The 24,329-nt window shown below is 40.1% G+C and overlaps 1 protein-coding gene across 2 annotated transcripts in view; it reads left to right on the top strand.

The window, feature by feature from the left end:
- thsd7ba (thrombospondin, type I, domain containing 7Ba) overlaps nucleotides 1-24,329 on the top strand; it is a 229,943-nt gene that overhangs the window by 74,915 nt on the left and 130,699 nt on the right. The gene's annotated exons all lie outside the window — the stretch shown is intronic.

The following is a 24,329-nucleotide window of genomic DNA, read 5'->3' as shown; positions in this document are numbered from 1 at the left end:
CTCCCTGACATCTTAAGAGTCGTGCTGGAGTTGACAGTCTAGGCTTTTAGCCAAGGGCTCTCAACTATCATCATGTGGACCTGGGTTCGAGGATGAGAGTGAGGTTTAGGGGGGTGAGTGCTGGCTGAAACAGGCGGGTTACACATATTCTGCAGACAGGGTAATTATCCTGGATAATAATTAAATCAACGCCCACATAAACCGAAACTTGGGCCCTAGTCTTCCATGTCAATGGAAAATATAGCCTGAGATAAATATAGCCTTCACCAAGCACATTAACAAAAACATCAAGTTCACACGTGAGGATGTCAAAGAGAATAAGTTGGCTTTTTTGGGCTGTGACGTTCACATTGCAGACGACAGGGACCTCCGTGTTTCTGTTTACAAGAAACCCACACTGACCAATACCTACTTTTTCATTCACACCACCCACTGGAACACAAACTGGGCATTATCAGAACCCTACAACACAGAGCTGATAATGTTCCCACCAGCCCACAGGCCAAAGAGAACGAGCATAAGCACCTGAGGGATGCGCTCAAAACCTGTGGTTACCCCAGCTGGTCGTTTGTGAAAAGTGCATCTCGTTCCCTCAGGGAACACAAACAAGGTGGATGAGGAAGAAAAGAGGAGCAGACGCAATAAGATTGTCATCCCCTACGTCTCAGGCCTATCTGAGAAACTCAGAAGGATTTTTAACAAAAACAACATTAGGGATGAGCAAGTACGCCACTATCTGTATCTGTATCTATTCACGCATCTAAATTATCCTATCAGTAGCTGTACTCGGCCGGGGGGGGGCATAAACCAAATCAGAAATGGGTGGGTCTTAAATTGGTACATTATTTTAAGCCTGAAATTGACATGGATTGATCAGAAGTTGCTATTTGTATTCTATATTATTCAGCTATATGTGTACTGTGTAAGTGATCTGTAAGACTTTATTACTTACTTGTATGGGGGAAACCAAGCAGCCACTGAGCAGGCGCATGGCACAACACAGACGGTAAAGAATCTCATAGAGAAAGAGCACTCATTTGAGGACAAAAATGGACACATTCTGGACAGAGAAGATGGATGGTTGGAAAGAGGAGTGAGGGAAGTGTTGGAGATTAAATTCTCCACAACCTCCTAAAGGTCAAAGGACGACTTTGGAAAATTAATTAAGCCAATTTCACCTCCCCCTTGCGTGCTCTTTAATCTCCAGTTATGAGAAGGAAAAAAAGACTCACACCAAATTAGATTTACGAAATGTATTGAAGAAGAAGTAAGACATAATAATTGAAAAATAAGTCAGACAGGATATCTTTTCGCAGTCTTACAGAGCCCCAGGACCCCGTTTCATTCACCTGTTCCCATCTTCCGGCCGAATGAAAGAGAGTCTTGATCGATTGTCCCACCTGTCATTTTTATACTTGTTTTGCTCAGACCAGTCTTGGCGCCAATCTCTCCAAAGATAACGTTATTTTCAGGCACTCAACAATAATTCAATCAATAGACATCCATGCAAACAGTTATTCTAAAATCTACTTGTAATAATTATTTACCCACTCAGTAAATTATTATTTTTTCTCCCACAGAAGCCATCTACATTAAGGTAGTGAAACCATCTCTGAACGGGGGGTCTACAACACCACCTTTCTCCCACATACAATGCTGTCCTTTCATCCCTTCCTAAAGCATTTAGCCTCTACAGTAAGAAATAAACAAGGCGTAGCCGCCTTGGTTTCAGATGGGTCCCTGATCATCATTACATATGAATGGGATGCTAACAAAGGTGATACCACCCAAATGACCATCATTGGCGAGCAGAGGCCCCACTCCATTGTATCCCAACGATCGTCATTTGACACCACTAAAGAGCATGAACTAGACTAGTGCTGTCCTATCTAGTCTGACTGGTGTGTGTTCCACCGAGTCTTTGAGCATGAACTGATGAAGCCTGCTCGGATGAGAGGCGAAACGTCTTCTAAGACAGCCTAAACAGTCCAGTTGCGATCGATTAAATGCCCTGAGAATACAAAGACCTGGACGAATGAAAATATTTACAGGCAATTGCAGTCACTTGATTTGCCTTCTGCCATGTTTTCACTCAAATGAAATAAGGGAATAAAAGTATCCATAATTAACACAATAAATGGTCAACAAGAAAAGAAATGGAAAATGAAATGATACACATCGGTGTTTCCTACAAGTTTCACATCATTAATTTGTTCCACGGCTTGTTCGGTCTGAGGTGGACATAAAAGAACGCTCCATTGTGAAATATGATTTGCTGACCTTTTCAACCCACTCATATACAAAATACCACAGAATGGAATTTGGACTACCTCGAGTTCTCAGGTTTTGGACAGGTGCGATACTACAAGTGTGCTCGTCCGATGGTGCTCACAGAGGTCCAAGGAATGCTCCGGTCATTTGTGTGTATGCTCAGACACTTGAAAAATGACGGGGGAACATTGGCAGTAACGATAATTGTGATACAATAAACAGTAACACACTCAACAAAAATATAAATGCACGTACACAAATGGCCTATTTCTCACAAATATTGTTGACAAATCTGTCTAAATCTGTGTTAGGGAGCGCTTCTCCTTTGCCAAGAGAATCCATCCGCCTCACACGTATGGCATATCAAGATACTTATTGGACAGCATCATTATTGCACAGGTGCGTGCCTTTTATTGTGGCCAGCCACACACACGCCTGTGCAATAGCGACGCTGTCTAATCAGCATCTTGATATGTGAGGGAGAAGAATTAAGAAAGCTCACGAACACAGATTTCGACAGATTTGTCAACAATATTGAAAGGACACTTTTGTGCGCACAGAAAAAGTTTTAGCTCTTTGATTTCAGCTCATGAAAGATGGTGGCAAAAACAGATGTGTTCCATTTATATTTTTGATGTGATACTAACCATCTATCACAGTTTATCGGTAAACGTTTTGCCATTTAATTCCTAGATGCCCTGGTATTTTTCCTAGAAAGTTTGTGATAAAATTAGCTGGGAACGTGCCTGTGGATGACATCAATAATACGGTAATTTTAAAAAGTCTGTATCCTCTAATGGGAAAAGTCTAAAAAAAAATCATATATGCTATGCGTACACAGAATCAGAAGCTGTGGTTCATCTGGCTCTGATTCTGCTTGAATCCAACTGGGAAAAATCAGGTCAGAATTTTTATTTGCTCTGCTCAAGTTGACTTGTAATGAGGTAAAAAAAAAAAAAAAAATCCAGAGACACCTTCTTCTGGGTACATACGATAAAAGTAAATTGCGCTAGTTGTAGGCTTTTTAAGGGACAGATGTTGAAGCCTTGGCTGAGTGATCTTTTTTGAATAGTGCACTGTTCACAAAAAAGCCACTTACAGTGATCAGCATTGGCGGTTGTAAGAGTAAAAGCTGTATCTGAGCTATTAACGACGGGCTTCCCCAAAAGCTTTTCAGTGCGCGGGTTGAACTTACGTCCTTCCCTCTGTCAGGAAACCGGCGGTTCATATGGAAAGCGGTTTCGGACATCACATTCACAAAGCATTAAATTCCTTGCTTCATTCCAAAAAAGTGATTCTCGGAGAGCAGTTTTCAAAGCACTGGTCTCTGAAGTACTTTTTTCCCCCTCAACTTTCAACAATCAGAAGCATCTCCCCAGGTTGACACTTTATCCTTGTAGGCTTGAGTTTTTGGAGAGTAATAGGGATGGACACGAGGCCATGGGCAGGTTGTAACCAAGGGAGACATAATAGCTGAGTTGAAAATGAAAATATGCAGGGAGAAGTACCTTTTATGGATGTTGCTGATGAGAAGTGAAGATAAAAGGTCATTTTATGGCTGAATGACTCCCACTTGGTAAAGAAACTAAAAAAGGAATTAATTTATGTTGTAAGCAAGACATTCACTTTCCTTCCCCTTTTACGGCGCTTTAATGTCAATTTGCACAGCGGGGTTTTGCATAGTCAGATTAAATAAAAGCTCTTACATTTTTCTTTTGTTTCACAATAACATTTGGTGCGGTTTCTGAGGTGTAAGGCGTGGAGAAGAAAAATGATATTTATACAAACGACTGCAGGATCTAACCACGGCTACGGAGGCTGTTTGCAAATTTAATCTCTAAAAGCTGCAAGAACTGTAGACATGGAGCCAAACTAAAAAGGATGCACGACTTTGTTGTAAAAAATTCAGTTAGCATTGTTTTAGCTGAGCTCTCCACTCACCAACATGACCCAGTTGAAAAGAGCAGGAATCATTCTTTATCTTTACGCTGAAATCCTTTGCTTGTTCAAAGCAACCCCACTACTGTGCATCAGATATCTGTTTACAGTAAGGAAGGGGGTCTAAAATGGTTTCCCCAACTTGGATTAAACCTTTTGAAATGATTCAACAGCAGAAGACAACACAACACCTAAAAGCTTATACCCTTCATGCGCAACAAAACATCAAAACAGCCCTCTGTCAGTTCTTACTTAGCAGCACTTAAATTTGATGCCCCGCACGGATGCAAAAGGTTGGGCCAGCTGACAGTAATTTATAAAAGGCTTGGTAAGGAACGCCCCAAGAATGCGGCAGGAAAACTACGGGCCAGGTTGTGGGAGGGCCGTACGGCTGCAAGGTGCATGTTAGTGTTTTGTGGAGGACAGTTTGTTTTACAAATTGCCTTCAGTAGTTATATGCTACGAAAGACCAAATTTGAATAGAATCGCCAAGGTTTTTAAAAAAAAATCATGAATAAATAATTGTGTTTGAATACGGCCCATTATTAATAAAAAAAATATGCATATTTAAGCAAATTTGATGTCGTTTTTTTTGCTTAAATTAAGCATTTCAAGCATAAAAATGGCTAAATGAGCTAAAATACAAATATAAGGCATTCAGAAGACACATTCAAAGACATCCATCTTCTATACCACTTAGGGTCGTGGGCATGCTGGAGCCTATCCCAGCTGACTTCGGGCGACATGCGGGGTACACCCTGGACTGGTCGCCAGCCAATGGCAGGGCACATATAGACAAACAACCATTCACACTCACATTCATACCTATGGACTAACATGCAATTAACCTAACATGCATGTTTTTGGAATGTGGGAGGAAACCGGAGTACTCGGAGAAAACCCACGCACACACGGGACATGCAAACTCCACACAGAAATGGCGAAGGGAGAATCGAACCCAGGTCTTCCCGATCTCCAGACTGTTAATGTGTTGGCTAACCACTAGACCACCGTGCGGCCCCATTCAGACATGATATCTAGTATTCTACACTGGTCATTAGGTGCCAGTAATGTTACTGTAATGTTTGGTGAGACACACAAGCACCAGACTTGATCGCCAGAACAACAGGCTTTGAATGATCTCAGAAGAGGCACAATAATCCCTAACATGGGCTACTGTTGCAGTCGTAACCTACGCCGAGCCAAAACTCAACTCTGAACCCCCGGCGTCACTTCTAATTCTCCCCCTTTACAGCGACACATACCAGCACGGTTTTTATTTATGTCTTAAATCGCTTATTTTCTGTTATTATGTCTACTATATTGGGTAATATGAGTGTAAACATGACTATAGGGGTGTTTTTTTAGTTTTTTTTTAGTCCAGAGTGACTTTGAGTGACTATATTATTGAAACAAAATGTTTAAAATAAATATGACACTTTTTCTCTAACTTGTATTGCGTATTGCAGTATTTGTCTTATTTTGCACAGACAATGTTTATTTGTGAAACGCATCCAGTGGCGTCACAATAAAAGAAGCCTACTGGAGTGTGTTTATTACACAACATTGGTTTGAGGGAAGAGCTGCCGCCTGTATGGATATCGGTAATGAAGTGCTGGACAATCGGATATCGGTAAGAAATCCAATATTGAGCATCTGTAATTTTTCATTTACAATCCATTTTTATTTGTAGCATTTATTTTATTTATTTTAGTTTAGTTTAGAATTTTTAATTTGTCTAGTCTGCCCAGTGTATTTGCTCAGGAGTAAAATGTAAAATATATATTTTTTACAACAGGTATTATGGTGTATCAGTGACTGTGGAGTATTTTTTTTTATACTCACCATTTTTTTTTTTTTGCTGACCTTCTTCTTTGAGGCTAATTTAAAAACCTTTTTATTGAGCTATTTACTTCACAGTGAGCCAGAAGAAATAGCGTCTTCACTATTGACCTTGGCCTTTGCAGTGTGCCACACTTCATCATCGGGGGAGGTGAGAGAGAGGTTGGCGTTTTGCCAGCTTTGTCATTGACATTAACAATTCAGTTGCGTTGATATTTTAACTAACATGTGTCACTAACTTAGAAATTTGAAATGATGCATAGATTGCCTTGCTGACCTCAACCCGCTAAGGTGTTCACCTCGTCTTTGGCGGGTGTCACATTCCAAGAACCGACTGAGTGATGAGCTAGACGTCAAGCTTGCTAATTTTGGGGGCATTAAACACTTTAATTAATCTCCACATACACAGGGAAGCTGCAGTGCAGAGGGGTGAAGGCTGGCTGTGTAGGTGGAAGCTATCATTTTGCCTTTGACCCCACAAATTGAACATAAAGAGAGGGAACCTGATGGGAGTGGGGGTTGTAACCTTCATGGCTGCTCTCTATCCTGCTGTTATTCTGTCAAGATTTCAAGCAAAATGTCTCAAAATATCGCAGTAAAGCGTGGTTACTTGACATGAAAATTACAGCTGAAACAAAGAAATGAGTTAAATTGAGTGGCAAGTTTCATGCTCTACGGCCATGGGTTATTTGACACGGTTTTGATTTTGTCGTTTCATGTCCTTGAAAGCAAACCTTTTGCGAAACTCTTAACAGGGTGGAGACTTTCCAAAGCTGCTTTCAACATTTACGTGTAAATGTGGTAAGTGTGTAACATATAAAAACACACACCGGCAGCTGTTTAATATATCCATCAATGTAGTCTCCCTGGTTCCCACTATACGTGCGCACATTTTTAAGGCTTGTAAGGCTTGTAATTTTACTATGGAGTGGAACCTTGGGTTTCGTACGACTCGCATTTCATTGGATTCTGTTTAGGATGAAAATGATTGCCACAGATGGTCTCGGTTATCATCCTACCAAGCAATGCGCCTAACAAATTAATGAAGCGCCCAAACAAAGCATCCACACGTTGGTGATTTAGTCTCTGTGAAGAATGGGCAGTGGTTCTTTTAGATTCCAGCCAGGGAATCCTTTCCAGTAATCCTTCTCCACTCTGCGCTTCAAATTTTGCGACTTTACTGTATCACGGTTTTTCAAAAATATATTCATTAATAAATCATCACATGGTTGAATACGGCCTGTTATTAGTAAAAAAATATGCATATTTAAGCTAATTTTACATATTTTTGGCCTAAATTAAGCATTTTTAAGCATAACAATGCCCACATGAACTAAAATACAAATATAAGGCATTCATAAGACACATTTAAAAAGTAAAAAAGGAACAACAAGGAATTCTCCCAGTGCTAACATGTGTGAGTCTATAATTAGTTATGTTTTATGTCTTATTTTCTCTTATTATGTCTACTATATTGGGTAATACGAGTGTAAAGGCAACTGTAGGGGTGTTACTTCATGTCTAGGAAGCTCTAATGATGTTAAAAAACGTATTTAGAAGGTCGTAAACAGGTTTTCTATGCTCTAACTACTAAAATATTCGATTTATAAATAAGGAATTACACTTCGGGGGAATTCCCTTCTGGAACCAATTAACCACAATAAATGAGGGACTACGGTACAGTATAGTATAGAATCTTGGATAACCTTGGAAGTCTTATTGATGTGCTGTTTGCAAAATACACACACAATTACCGCTCAACATATCATATTTACCAAGTACAGGAGCTCTGAATATCCAGTAACATTTGTTACCTTACGTGTTTGTTTGCTTCTAACACACACCAGCTGCAAGATGCTAGGCTATAGATATGGAAATTACTCTACGTGAATAAAATGCTGTTAATTATCTTAAGTGTATATTGTACTGATATCTAAAAATCGCATGGTGTCCAATCATCATGATTGTTATGACTCATATTTTTTGTGAGTGCAAGGTTTTATTTGCCACTATTTTTCATGAAGTTAACATTGTACAGTTATCTTTGTACATGTTTTTATGATGTGAACAATGCAAAAATAAGGACGTTTTGAGAGCACTTCAACTTAAAATATGAACTCCCTTGTCAGATTTTTTTTTTATCCTGTTCATCTTGGTTTATTGAATGGGTTATTACTCGCCGTATTGGTATGGTGTGATGTCACATATGAAACACCTGACCCAAAAATAAAAAACGATAAATTTGCTGACAGGAGGTGCAATAATTTCAGTATTTTGTCACTGACAGACGGCAACGGGAACCATAATGTCTTTTCAAGGATTTGGGACATGGGAGTGTTCGTGTACTTGTGTGTTATGTATGTCTGCGTGAAGGTCAGCCACATAAAAATGCAGTAAAATGAATTCATGGCTGCCTGAAATTAATGGGAAAAGGCATAGCTATTCTTTGGGGCAAAACCACCGAATCAATTAAGCTTGAATAACATTTTTACTCCGATTCTTTCCATACTTGTCAGAGTGCTTCCAAACCCCCCCCATAAACACAGAGGAAACATTTCATTTCCTGTCAAAGCCTGTTGGCTGTGCTTTGCGTAAGGCGAGTTCTGAGTTGTCGTTTTAATGACACAAACTTTTCCTTCCAAAGCATGAAGTCTGAGCCAGCCTGAGACTTGGTGGGGTGCCCACCATGAGATCTAAAATTCAAGATGTAAAAATGTTCAAACCTTTCATGTTCATTTCCCTTAATGGAGTGGTTTCGTTTGGAAGCTGCTCGCCATACTGGAGTGCTCTGTCTTTGTCAGCACACGCGCTTAAACCCCCCACTGCCGGGCGGAAATGGAAGTAAATAGGTTAGCAACTGGTAATATGTCTCATGACATTGAGTGGGTTATTTCTATCACTCTTTCCTCCCGTGTTTGATAATTAATAGCATGATATTTATCCTAGGGTGGTTGTGTCACTTTCAAGATTCCTTCAGAATTCTGCTAGATGTCTTTACTGAGTCATACCCACTGTGAGGGGAAAGGAATGCTAATGATGTTCAGAGTGTTTGAACAGGAGCATCTATGGAGACCCGTTAAAATAGCCTGCTCTGTTTACTGTGTATTTGACCCAGTGGGAAACACACAAGAGTGACTGTGTGGTGAAGCAAAATTGATTTTATTCGCACACTCCCATATGAGTCATTTTCAGGATGCTCGGCGTTGCTGATCCGGGGTGCTTGTTTTATGCTATCCTTTGATCGTCTGCTGCGCTCAAACAGTCAAGTCAGAAAAGAGGATATCCAAGAGGAAGGCTGAACACAGAGGAGAGATGGCGAGTGGCGGAATTATCCTGCCAGCGTTAAGTGCTTGCCAAGGACGTATTTACATTTGGAATTATCACCTGTGTCACTTATCAAACAGAAAATGTAGCGCCGAGCTAGGTAAGCGATGAACGTATTAAGCATTATAAAGCACCGCAAATGCTAACAGGTATATGCAGTTTTCACTGCTTATTATGATTTCAGGATCTGGATTTAGCTCTAACAAGCAGGTCTTATTTAGACAAAGACAACTCGGAGTAAAACCGGCATGAGCAGCTCATCTGGCACGTGTGATAAACTGGCTGCTGTGGTTTTAAAATAAAGCACTGGTAAGACTCAAATTCTGTCTGCAAGATCCATCCATCCATCCATCCATTTTCCTTGCCGCTTATCCTCACTGGGGTCACGGGTATGCTGTAGCCTATCCCAGCTGACTTCGGGCGAGAGGCGGGGTACACCCTGAACCGGTCGCCAGCCAATCACAGGGCACATATAGCTACAAGATCCACAGAGAAAATAAATGTCTTCCTAGTTTTCTGCGTTTGGGTAATTGCCCACAGAATCATAATTGCTGTACACACCCTGTGTCATGAGTTTACAGGTGAAGCACATATCCTTGGCATGGAGCATTAACTTGCAAAATGAATTTAAACAAACTTGATGTGTACAGTCTCTTCAAGCGCGACCAGTGAGACGATAGCTGTATGCCACACAAACACAAGTGAAGCTGAAAACTGTCTCACCACTGACTAGTTCAGGGGTCTGTCATGTTCAACACCTCTCCTGGGCGTTGGGTCGTGACTGAAGTAGGTGCATCTATCAGTGAAGAGAGATTTACAGACGGTATTGTGATATTTGTGGAGTGAGTGTGTAACGAATGCAAGCTTGAACAGCTGTGCGGATGTACATTAGTAAACCTCACTTATTGACACATTAAGAGTTGCGCTGGACGTCAAGTTGTCAGTCAGGCTTATTACTTAGACTCTCATTCAGAGGACCTTGAGCCCATTGCGGAGCGCAGGGCTGGCTGGACCAGGCGTGTTACATCGGTGCCGTGACTCGAATGAGAGTGAGGTTTTGGGGAATGAGTGTATAAGTTGCGAGCTGGTGCAGCTGTGTGGATGTCTGTTGGTAAACCTGACTCCCTGACGCTTTAAGAGTCACTCTGGACATCGAGTTGACAGTCTGCCCTCGACCCTCATTCAACGGACCTTGGTTTGAGACCAGGGTGGAACGCGGGGCTGGCTGAACCAAGCAGGTTACAAATTGATGTACTTGCTTGCTTTTTCTTAAGAAAGGGAGTGTATTGGATAAAGATGTGCATTCCTTGAACAGCATGAAAAAAAGGGGAGAAGTAGTGCTGAGAGTTGAGAACACTGTCGACTCGACATCCAAAGCGACTTTTAAGGTGTCAGATAGTGAGGTTTACCAATGTACATCTGTACAGCCACAGCCTCCCAACTTCCTAAACCTCACTCTTACCCGAGTCACGGCGACAATGTAACCTGCCTGGCTCAGCCAGTCCAGCATTCCGCCTTGGGCTCGTACCAAGGTCCGCAGAATGAGAATTGAGAGTGCTAAAGTCCGGACTGTAAACTTGACATCATGCATGACTCTTAAGGTGTCTAGGAGTGAGGTTTACCAACGTACAGCTGCACAGCCACACTGGCTGGCACTTGTTACCCTTGGCATTTCAGATATCTATACCTAAAAACCAAGGTGCTGATCTTTAGAGTGCTTGTTTAGAGCGACTTGCCTAGTCTTATGAGATCTGCACATTTAACCAGTGGTCGTAGACAATGACTGGACTCCTTTGGTCTTAAAATCCCGTAGAAAAATACTAGTGAGTCAAATAATCACCTTCTCAATGAGACCCAAATCGGACATGTCTCTTGTATCATACATGAACATCATACATGATCTCATACAACCATGTGCCATGCCCTCCTGAAAAAAATCCCACTCACAGGCTATTTTCTGCTTGGGCACCTGACAGGTGGTCACGACCAAGAGTGCCCACACCTGGATGAGTCAATTATGAGTCGGTCGGACTGCATATTGCCTGGACAGTCACTGGGGAGGAGCCCCTAGTATTTATGGAAATCAATAGCTCCGCCTGTGGTGAGAGCAGGACAGTGTAAGGCACATGTGTCAAACTCGTGCCCTGGAGGGCCGAGACGCTGCAGGTTTTCTCTCCAACCAGTTTCTTCAGCAGGTGATTTAATTGATGAGCTCCTTCCCTCAAACTGAAGGTGTTGATGATTAAAATCACCTGCTTTAGTGACTGGCTGGAAAGAAAACCTACAGTGTCTCGGCCCTCCAGGGTACGAGTTTGACACCCCTGGTGAGAGCAGGACAGTGTAAGGCAATGGACCGGATGGTCATTGGTTTGAGGCCGTAGCACTGTTGATGCAGTGTTAGGCCAGTTAACTTCCTAAGCACTGTTGACTTGTCCGTGAGCAAGGGCACTGTTGGGACGCTCAAGAGGAAAATAGAAAAAAACCTATACATATATATAACCCTTGCTGTGCTTTAATTTAACTACTTGGGACTACTGAATATCTACTCCATGTTTGATTTCTCTACAAAATTGGCAGAAAGACACCACCTCACATGGTAGCCTCACATCTGAGCTATGTATGCCAAGCCTTCAAGGCCTGAATTCTGTTGGAATGTTATTATTGGATTTCTGGATTCTGATGTTGCAAATGTTGAACTTGAGAAGAGCAAAGTTCACATTTCCAGGAGGCATTGATGTGGCTGCATTTCATTAAGATAACTAGTGAAGAGAGCACTCGTGTAATAATAAACAGACAACGATGGGAAAAGGGTGCTGGTGGTTTTTGCTCCAGGGGTGCCTGGGGAGGCTTTCCTTGATCTGGGATCATGCTCTCAGACTCACTGATGTGGTAATACAAGGCCTCAGACAGGGACTAGATCTGGAACTTTGGAAGGTCCCATTCGATGATCACTCAAACACATACTGCAATTGATATAAAACTCCATAAAACTCTGTAAAGTTCTTGAGGAGGCTTGAACTATGGTCTTTGACTTGACTTGATCTCTGAGAATGCACATCACTTTTGACATGATCTTCTAGTGGACCATTACATATTAGCAGACAATTGTATATCCATCTCCCACAAAGTCAACACAAGCATGTAATCTGACTATTGACTAACCCTTAATAAATTATTGTTTACAAATTACGTTGGTGATTATGGGTATACTGTATATTTTGGCAGACTGATCAATATTTTATATAGCTTATTGGCAAAGCAAGGGTCTAGTAATGAATACAAGATGAACAGCATGTTTCTGGCAGTGAGGTAAAGCAAATCTGAAAGAGAGATGCCAAAACAAACAAACAACAAATGCACAAAACATAAAAACACAATGAAGCAAGGGAATAAACAGTTGCGATACTCCTAGTATCCAGCAACAGTACCAACAATATGGCCACTACAAGGATTGGAAGTTTAAACACATAGAAGGCTGCATACAATCAACACACAGTCAATAAAGAGGCATGAAAAAGAAATACATAAAAGTAAAGATTCATAATTGTTTTGTGAAATATTGTTAGCATATTTACATAAAGAAATAATTGAAGCATATTTCTCGAGCTCCCTTTTTTTTAACAAATATTTTCCAGTAGAATTTCTTCAATATTGCTTAAAATCTGCAAAACCAGAAAGACACTCAGTAGAGCGCATATGTGGAAAGACTGCTTGATAGCAAAGATGGGAGAGCGTGTTTTGCAAGTCTGATGTGTTTAATCCCAATTCTCAAGTCAAAACGTGGAAGTCCAAGTCAGGTCGAGTCAAGTTTCATGTCATAGGCTTTTTTGAGTCTACAAGTCGTATGCAATGTTTAGTGTTGACCAAATAAAATGCCATTTTAACAATGTAACAATCTATTACATTTGACAAATACAATGAATGCAGTTTGAATTGTTTTATTTTCTTTTCAACAAGACTTAGTCACAGTGTGCTGCCTTAGCAGTCAGGATTTAGTCGATACAAACCAGTACAACAACAAGTGAACCTCCGAAGACCTTCAAGATATATTCATTTTATCACAAGCGGCATAGAAAATGGATGGATGGATAACATTGTGTGTGTGCAAAAGTGCATGTGAATAATTTTCTATCACTCTCCAGCAGTCTGGCTCTCACAGAAATGTAAGCAACACCCTTGTTTGTTCTTAAACCTGATTGGGCATAAATTGATGCATTCAATGTAGCAGATTCTGTGGGAAAATGTGTTGTTTTGCTGGAAATGACATAACAGTGGTCACGTTAGCTGAATACTTTGAATGGGGACACATTTTACTCGACACACTCGCAGGAAATCTCAGGTATTTTCAAGTCATCAGACTAAAGTCAGAGTCAAGTCCCAAGCCATTGATGTCAAAGTCCAAGTCAACCTGCAAGTCTTTGGGGATATTTTCAAGCCGCGTCCAAAGTCATTAAAATTGTGACCCGAGTCCGACTCAAGTCCAAGTCACGTGACTCTCGATAGTAGACATGATAAATATTAGCCTTCTTACTGATATACGATATACCGATATTGTGCAGCACATCATTTTCAATACCGATATCAACCAATGTCTATGTAGGCAGTAGCTGTTCCCCCAAACTAATGTGGTGTAATCAACACATTATGCTTCTATTACTGTGACGCTACTAGATGCATTTCACAAATAAACAATGTTTGTGCGAAATAAGACAAATACTGCAATATGCATATTATAGAAAAAGTGCTATAATTATTTTTAACATTTTGTCTGAACAAAACTCATCAACAAAATCATGCCAATAGTCAACTATTATAACATGTTCTCCTACGAGCAACAATTAAGACAGGTTAGTCTAAAAACTGGCAACTATTCAATTTTGAAAGTTGCACATTTCCATTTGGCACAAACATCCGTAGGAGAACAAATTGCAAAATATAAAATTCTGAACTAATACAATCAGTGAAATGATAAGCTGAACACAGCATAAAGGAAACCTGCATAACCAGCGCTTTCATTGCAAACTTGGAAATAGTTCCACACTGCGAACACACTGAGCTAGCAAGCTTGTTGCTGCATGGAGCACATCTTCACTCGTGCACCGATATCATTATCGGCTGTAAAACTGATACGGATATGAATATCACACATTGTCAACTTAATTTTCCCCAAATTCCAACTTTATTTTTATTTGGTTCATACCCGATTCTATGCCATTAAAATTACAGTATTTTACCTCATAATGAGTTTATTCTCGTAAAATTGTGACTTTTTTCTCGTTAGCATATGACTTTTTCTATTAATATATGTAATTTATTCTCGTAAAATTACAGCTGTTTGTTCCATTTCTGCTGTTTTTTGTTTTTTTTACTTTTTCAATGATTTAATGATTTGGCTTTATTCTCGTGGCCCCGAGGCCACACTTCGGAGACATCCCTGGACGTAAACATGACAGAGCTAGAAGTAATCTCACACTACTGTATCTTAAAGCTGAGAGGAGCCCAGGAAAAATCTCTGGGGTGTAGAACAAACGAGAGCAACCGTTAAAGACTGTCAAGGAAAACATGTATGGAGAGTTTGAGTCAGGTCCTTATCAAACCCATTTTTCCCCCAAGGGTCTTTTGCTGCATCTGCAAATGCACCTGCATCCTTCAATCATGTCATTGAAAATGATTTAGCCAGTGTTGAACAGATATCACTTTGATTTCTTTCAGATTCACAGTTAGATGTTTGGGAAGTAGATTGTTTTCTCAGAGTAAAGCAAATATATCTCACAGTGGTCACTTTATTCCACTGTGGGATGGTGACCTGAATCATCCAAACACCTGGGCCTTTGCACAGGTTAGGAGATATGGCCATTAGTTCTGGTCCTGCGCGTACAGGCAAGAAATCCCAGGTCAGCGGACGACGGCCAGAAAGAGAAGAATGACATCCTATCCAATTACTTGTCACCTCGGCACAGGCTGCTGCGGGGACTTGAGGAGCCGTATAAGACAAGCAATTACACAGAAATAGATTCAGATCACCACATAGCTATCGCGCTCCCGTAGCTGCTTCCCGCCACTGAAGCCACCACGTCTTAAAGTGATACAGACTCAAGCATAAACACATTGATTCTCAGGGAAACCCTGCAGGGTTTTTTTTTTTGCAGCTTAAAATCAAAGTAGGATCTATGTGTGGAAAGGAGACCTTCAGGGAAATATAACGTCTGCTTTTTAGATGAACTCCACAGGCCTCCACCAACCAGTTATTGTAACAGGCATTGATTTTAACCATTTGCACAGTTAAAGAGTGGATGGTATCATGATTAACATTACAAGTAAGAAGTATCAGTGCATTGTCTGTTATTGCGTGAATGCTGACAAACATTTTTTTTTTTTTTTCATTTTGCATTCCCGTAACATTCTGCTTATTCTACTGACATACCCGATGGTTGCTGGTTCGATCCTCCATCTCACTGTAATCATTCAACTTATACATTTCAACATTAGGAATAGGTTTCTAATTTCCAACATTTCACATTCCAGCATTGTTAGTCATCTCATTCAGGATATGTGTGCTACCATCAGGACTTTTCTAAAAATGCCCACATTTTCCATAATTGAATATCTTCTGTAACATTTTTCCCCATTGAAAATGGAAGGACGATTTCAATGACAAATTCATTTTACATTCAACATTACATGCCACATTCTGCTTGTTCTGCACACGGTGGTATGGCTCAGGTCTCCCAACCTGAGGGTAGCTGGTTCGATCCTCAGTCGGTGAATAGATTTCAACACATTTCTGGGATATTTCAACATTCATTCTACATTACAGGATTCTCACGCAATTTCTCATGAAATTGCCAATTGCTTTTCTGTTTTAGCAACTGAAATTATATTACAGACAAGGTGGAACAGTTGGTGTATTCATAATACCACGATGCACTGGATTTGTAGCTGTTTTGTGTGTTTTATTTGGAACATGCAGCATATATTGTTGTCTCTTCTTATGACATTGTGCTACTTTGAAATTGTTCTTTTATCCACTATTGCATATTGAAATGCATGGGAAAATTCATTATATGTAAGCAGGATACGCATGATGTTTTTCTAGTTTAAAAGGACTATCTTTGGAAAAAAAAGGGACATTTTTTTATCCTTAATATTGGAGAAGAAAAGGACACAAAAACCTGACAGCAATATTGTGGTTTTATTGAGTTGCCCTGATATGAACTTTAATTTTATTAGCAGTGAAAGTCATTATTGATGAGCTATCTCCGCTACATAGATAATATTAACAAAGTACAGGAACTTTGGAAATCCAGTCTCAATCGTTACCTTTTGTGTCCGCCACCATCACACGCGTACTGTTTTGCTTCTAACACACACCAGCTGTAAAGCAAGAAGCTAGGCCATAGTTGTGGGGCCAAATTAGTCCATGTGACTAAAATGGCATTCAATTATTTATGTTTTGATATATAAAAATCATCTGGTTTCCGAATCATCACCATTGTTATCACTGCCATGTACCGGCAAGTTCCAGGTTTTATTTGCCACTATTCATTGATCTTAACAATGCAGTTATTTATTTTACATGTTTTTTTTATGATGTGGCGGCGATTGAGTGGAAGGCAACGTAAAATTTTGAGTCCATGGTCACGTTTTTAGTCAGGAGGTTCTGAGAACATGCCATGCATTTTGATTGATATTTATATATTTATATTTATACTGTATATACAGTATATTTGGGATGCTCCGTGTTTCTGTGAAAAAAGGCTGATAAATGCCTTTCAACGGCGATCACAAACGCCGATCACCTGCAGCAGTACCATTGCGGTCCGCAGCGATTGATGCACGCAGTGTGGTGTCTTGCCCTAGCGAACCTCTTGGGCATCATGCTCCTCCCACTTTCCTTCATCGTGTGCAAGCGTGCCAAAACAAAAACATCATGTCTTAACTACCAACACATACCACAAAAACTCTCTTGCAGGGGTAGCACGTTAAAAAGCTTTAATGTAATACGGCATCTGAAGGACAAACATGTAATGTGTATGGTATGTATGGTGAGTTGTGATCATCAGTCAAACGGAAAGTAACGCAGCCAAAGTAAGTAAATAAGTCAAATATGTTTTTTGGCTAAATTAAGGTGATATTATGGTTCCCTTTTTCATATCATTTGGCCAACAGCACATGTCATAAATAAAGTGAAAAATGTATAATTAATCCATTGGATCGGTATCGGCATATGGCCCATTTTTTTTAACCCAGACAAAAACCAGTCCATACGCAATACAATGTATTGCAAACATGGCATCATAATACAGCCTTGCGCATGAACACATTTAAAAATAAATAAATAAATAAATAAATAACAATACACACTTGCTGGATGATTTGTTATTTTGCTACCTGTGTGTTTGCACTCAAGTGCTGTGCTTGTCACTGACAGCAAAGCAGTAATCCAACACTTACTGTATTTCTGCACTGATCTTCAAGCCTGACAATATGTTGTTGTTACTGGGACTGAAGTGAAAAACACCTCTTGAAAGCAAGTGGTGGAAATATAAACATTGTTCCTTCATAACAATTTCTATTGGCAGTGAGATCAACACAGACACCACCTTCATGTTTTGCCATGAGTTATTTCTTGAATTCAGTCGTGTTTCTCACCTCAAGTCTCTGCTTTTCTTTTGATCACGGCTGAAAAATAACCCAAAATGGAGCCAAAGTAAGTTGCAAGTGCCAGTATTTTGATAACGAAGGTGAGAAACACTGTTGAATTCAAGAAATTACTTATAACGGCAAAACACGAAGGTGGTGTCAGTGTTGACCTCGTTGCCACTGTCTTTGGCAACAATCACATCTTCAATGAAGTTAAAAGTAACCTTCAATGTTCATTTATCCCTTGTTAACATTTTTGAGATTTGTGGTGTAACTGTGTTAGTTAGCAAAGAACCACAGAGTCAAATTCTGACGACGCCATTGATTGTTGACTTCCGTCTGCCATTTCCATGTATTAGCAAGCTAATGGGCTGTTCACAAGGATGTTTTGTGATGAAAATACATTAAGAACACAGTTGGACTCACAAAACACATTAATAACAGGCCAAGACGCGCGCCATATTGTACGCAAACCGAGGTTCCACTGTAGTAGAGTTTAACTTAAAGCAGTGTGGTTGGTGATTGTGTTAGTCAGCAACATTTTCCTCCAACTTATTTTGACTTATTGTTTGGTATTCATTTAAAAGCTGTAAGTGTACGCATGAATGTAAAGGCCTCCTGGATCCACTTGACCTGAGACAGTTCAAGGTGCAGTACAAAGCTAAAATATGCTAAACAATTTAAAGAAAAGGTCAAACATTTACTATCACACGAAGGTTGTCACTTCATTTACCCCAGCAATGCTATTGACTTTTTTTTCTTTTTTTTAAAATCACATTTCATAACTTTGCTTCAGCCCCTCATTCTTAATATGGGCCTTCTGGTGATAACCTGCAATCTGATGATCTTCTGCATATTTAAATGTAGTAATTGAAGATGTGTTGCACTAGTCATAAATTGCAGTTGATGGCAGTGTGGCACAGGGGACACCTATGCATAATGTGACTCGGTGGCACAGGTATCATTTAATTAAAAAGTGGAGCGACACATACGTATAAACAGTCAAACTCAGGCTGAGAAGTAGAAGATGGATGGTGCAAGAGCTGTCAGGGAAGAAGGCAGCACGCTGGAGGGTGCATGCACGCCATAATGTCTGGTTTACATTATTAATTCAGAGCACCCTTTGTCATTTCACTGTAGTTAATCACCTGCTGAATCTTGCGGGGATGAACATTACTGTATGTCTGCCCAAGAAAAACACCTTGCAAAACTGATTAATGTGAGCTGCAAAATTATTATGTGTGAGTGGCAGTCACGTCGTCCGGCACGAGTGATCAAATGTGTGTTTACTTGAATTGTGTGTCGTGTTATTAATACACTGCGTGAGTCCAACTGTTTTCATGTTAGCCTTCTATAAACGCCTACACAGAAGTGCAGTAATTGACCCCACCTGAAGATGCTCACATCTTCATCCGGAGCGCCGTGGCCATCTTGTTTGCGTGTGTTCCACAGCGGAAGAAGATGCGAGCGTCTTCATCACATATACACGAATGGAGAGGCGACAGTGTGCAGTGACATGGCGGGAGACAAATATAACAGCGAGCGATTTGCGTGGTGTGATTTTTTTTTCAGGAGGCATTTTTATGATGCAAATGTATTAGTCTTTTGAATGCATATTGTTTTGAAAAGCCAAACTCTTTACTTAAATGACCCAGCAACTAAGCAGAACTACGTTCCTCATCACGGACATCTGACCACAACTGGACTCGCGGGACCAAATGGGGGGGGGGTGTACAGTAAGTCACTGTTGATATAGTGCACTGCTGATGGGGATGTCATACAACTTCATGTCAAAAAATCCAAATTAAGTAAAACAAACTTTAAATAAACAGAATAAAACACATAAAATGTACTTGTATTTGATTGTAAACAACCAAGAGTGCGATGATGGATTAATGTAGAGGATTCAGCTAGAGGTTTTTTTTTTTTTTTCTAAAACGGAGTAATACCATCCATCCAAACATATCTTCCTGGCAAATGCTTTCGTCTGTATTTTTTCAGGAGCAAAAAAAAACATAATATGGAACCAGGAAAAGAAGGCTTATAAATTATCCACTTGCACCATGGATATGATATAAGAAAACAAAGATCGATTCTGTTGTAGTTTTGCAAATCTTGAGATAACATCTCAAACTTAAACTGCATCTGCAACAACTTAAAACAATTTCCAAGTTAAGGTTACTCATGATGCCCTACCCATCCCGCGGGGCCCGCTCCACTACGTGAGAAGCACAGAGTTACATGATTAAAAACAACAGTTTAAGAAATCAAGTAGTATATCTTACATATATAAATATCCTTAAGGTTTGCAGCAAATATCTTTGAATGTGCGAAAATGGAAAACCAAAGCAAGTGATTTATGTTAAATAGTGTATATTTCTTATGTTTTTGTATATATTGATTTCTTATAATTATTTATCATATACTATTTTGATTCGACTGTTTTGATGTCATCACTTTAACATTCCAATAAATAATATGACATCTTTTTGTATTGTGTCTAAAGTGCTCATGACACCAAAAAATGTTTGGAAAAGCAATAAAAAGTATTCATTCAATAAAACGTTTTTGTCATACTGCTGTCATCCGCAAGTAAACAGCTATAAAATACGAGTGAAATGAAGCTGTGGTTCGCTTAAACATGCATATGTTTAAGAGAATGGTGTGGGCGCTACCCACTCCTCCACCAGTGAGTTTTATGAACCGCCGGCTGCGACGTCACTCCGAGGAGACGTACGGCAACCAGACTCATCAAAACACTGCCATGGACGTACAACAAAGTGAAGAAAGAGAACTGTTCACACCAATAACACCATAATAACGTTCACTGATACGGTGTTGTGATGAGTATGATTATAATACACATGAAAAAAACCCGGCCACAGTAGGTATATTGTTTGTCTGGCAGCGATTGACACTGAGATTGAGTGAGCAGCAATCCTTGTTGTTTGTGTAGCCTTTGAATTTGGCATGAAAACCCATATTATTATTTTAAGATTCATAGAATATATCTAGTGGAAATAATGTGGATTTACCTACTGCCACCTTGGCACGCTTTTCCAAGGTTGAACGTCTTCTGGGATTTTGACTTTTGTTTTCTTTCCATCTGCGTTGGTTTTCACTCACAAATCCTGGTGTGGGTCTTAGACAGATAGTCCAGACAGATGGCAGAAGTGTTCGGACCAGCCCTTTTTCCAGGGCACAGTCAACCCAGGTTCCTTTATTCTAACAGCTGTGAAATAATTCTCTAAAGGAGTAGATACAAACTATTGTAATGCCACCGCTGGAGGGAACACTCACTAAAGCGGTTTGTAAAGTGAAACTGAGGTTTCCGTCGTCAAGCTTTCTGTGGAGGCAGTTCAAATGATCAGGAAACTTCATCATAACTGTTTGTTGGTGTATTGGTCTGATCTGGGTTCAACCAATTCAGGTCAAATGGCCGAGCTTTCAAGCCAGGAGACAGGAGGGTGACTCACGCACATACATGTTGCAGTACCTATACAGAACAGAGTGGAAAATATTCCATTCCTAACAGTAGCACCCTCTGGTAAACACATTCAGTCCCAAACTTGCCATTACCTGAGGGACTTTTCTAAAACAACTGTCCTCAAAATGTGCCAAACATAATACCGGTAAATCTGATGTGGCATCATTTGGAAATGTGAACTTAACTCTGTTTGCTTGAGTGTTCAAGCGGAAGCCTGTCAACATTCGAGCACACAGGAAATATCCCTTTGAATGTTATTTTTCACTGCAAAAATGGCATCATGAACACGTGTTTGTTGCTATGATCACTTTCAATCATGGCCAAACATTAGGGCACTTCTAAACTGCAACATGAGGTGAGGACTTGTGCACCCAGATGTCCAATAAATTCTTACAGAACTTACCCAATGCGGCTTTTACCAAATGTAATTAAAGGGACCAGAGAGGAAAGAGATTAAGACATTCAACTGTGCTGAGGTCTTTTTTTTTTTTTTATAAAGCGTTGCTTGCTGCTTTTGACGAGACAGTTTATTGCTCTGTTGTTTGCTCCCCATTTGGACCCATCTGTGAGGTTCCGGGGCATCGTTGATTGCTTTTGTGTATCTTGTTATTGCGACTATCGTTAGGCCCACCTCAAGTGATCATTGCTGAAAGAGTGCCTATTTAATTTCTGTCTTTTCCAGGATTGGGGTGTAATTGGCTCAGCCTTTTACCAATTTCTTTCTATTGTATATCAGGACATAAGGGGAATAGTAAACATATTAGCGGCCCTCAGTAAGCCCTTAGCTTCATGCTGAGAAAGGCATCAAGTGTAAGCAAGGTGACTAAGTGCAATAAAAACAAAGGAACTGAGGCCGACTCCTTCGTCCTGAGAGGCTGACACATGCTGATGCTGACAGATTATTCAGAGCTTAGGAGAGAGCTAATGCTTGTGTTTGCAGGATCCCCTGGCAGCAGACTCACTCCTAATCACACTTCCATAAATCACATGCACACATCCACACAGTGGAACAGCACAGTTGATAAAAAAGCACAGGTCTGACAAAAGAATGCCACTAATGACCACAAGAGCAGGTGTGAATATAAATAAAGGTTCTTATGGATGCACTGAACCCTCTGTGCGGTGATTGGCCCCACCGGACACCTAAACTAACACTTGCTCATGCGTGCCAACAAAGGTGCTTAATGTTTTAATTAGTGCAATTGTTCCTCACACCAATTATTAATGATAACTGCCACATTGCATAATAGAAATAGACAGAGAGGCAAAAAACCTCAGAGTCAAGAAAGAGTGGTACAGTAATCCCTCGTTTATCGCAGTTAAACGGTCCCAGGCCTGACCGTGGTAAAGGAATTTCCACAAAGTAGGATTCCTAATTTATATATTTAATATTTTTCTAGTTACAGCATAGAAAACATGTTTACAACCTTCTAAATATGTTTTTTTAAATATTATTAGAGCCCTCTAGACATGAAACAACATAATAGATATAACAACAGAATAGCGATAATAAGTAGAATATACAATAGTGGGCATAACAAGTAAATAAGCAATTTAAGACATAAATTAAAACTTGTGCTTGTGTGTGTTGATGTAAATGTGTTCCCTAGCGGAGCTGAGTGGAGGGTGGACAGGAAGTGACGTCGGGTCGAGTTTCAGTTTGGCATGGGTTATGGTTGCAACAGTAGCCCGTGTTTTTGTTACGGATAATTCCTGATAATTCAAACCTGCAATAAGCCACGTACTGACCAATGTAAAATACTACATATCGCAGCGTCTTTGAATGTGATTTTTGAATCCCTTACTGTATATTTCTATCTTAGTGCATTCGGCCGTTTTTATGCCTGAGGAGGCATCAATTGTGGCAAAAAAACACATAACATTTTATGCATATTTTTTGACGAATAATAGTCCATATTCAACCACAAAACAGAATGATTTGTTAATTAATATATTTTTGAAAAACTATGATAGAGTGAAGCTGCGGAATTTCTAAGCATGGAGTGGCGAATGATTGCTGTATTAGTCTATCTTGTCATTTCATATACATGTTTTACACAACATACCATGAAATATACATGTTTTACACTAAAACCTGTTAAACAATTAAATTTATGATATATCAGGCTTATATATATATATACTACATAATGGGCATGTGGAAAATGTACTACACTTACAATCTACTTACACATTACTTATATCCCTTTTCCACTGTGACTGGTTCTCAGAGGTTTGCTTTTCCAGTGTTATGGTTCCACAACTGGTCTTTTTGGTTCAACTCTGGCTCCAAAAGCTTGCTGGGCCAAGTGGGCAAACCGTTTGCATAATAAGGTGGGCGAGGCTACCTAAAAAAAAAAAGCCGCAAATTACACCCATCTTTATTGCATTGCATTGCACTCTCCAATGGAAAACGGCCCGAAAACATGGACACCAGAGGAAAACTGATGTCTCTTGTCCATTTGGACATCTGAAGAAGTGCAGAAGAAATTTGAAACGGAGACAAGAACCGGAACACATATATTTCACCAATTGTGATATTCTTGAGACAAGACAGGAACTCATCAGAGGCGAGATGGCTGCTGCGGGTTTTGTTTGGTCTACAGAGCAAATAAATACCAAGCTTAAGAAATTAAAGAAGGACTACAGAGACCTAAGAAAGACCTCGGCAGGAGTGGTAGTGGTCGGAGGAGAGTAATGACTTATTTTGAGGAGCAAAGTTTTGGGCCACAGACTTGCTGGCAAGTAACTCCACCGAAACCCAGGAGGCCATCACAAAAGAAGACCCAGGCACAAGTCAGACCTACTTGGACTCCTGTAAATT

Source organism: Dunckerocampus dactyliophorus, chromosome 9 (assembly GCF_027744805.1).
Source record: "Dunckerocampus dactyliophorus isolate RoL2022-P2 chromosome 9, RoL_Ddac_1.1, whole genome shotgun sequence".
NCBI classification, from domain to species: Eukaryota; Metazoa; Chordata; class Actinopteri; order Syngnathiformes; family Syngnathidae; genus Dunckerocampus; species Dunckerocampus dactyliophorus.
This window is presented reverse-complemented; position numbering and strand designations above follow the sequence as displayed.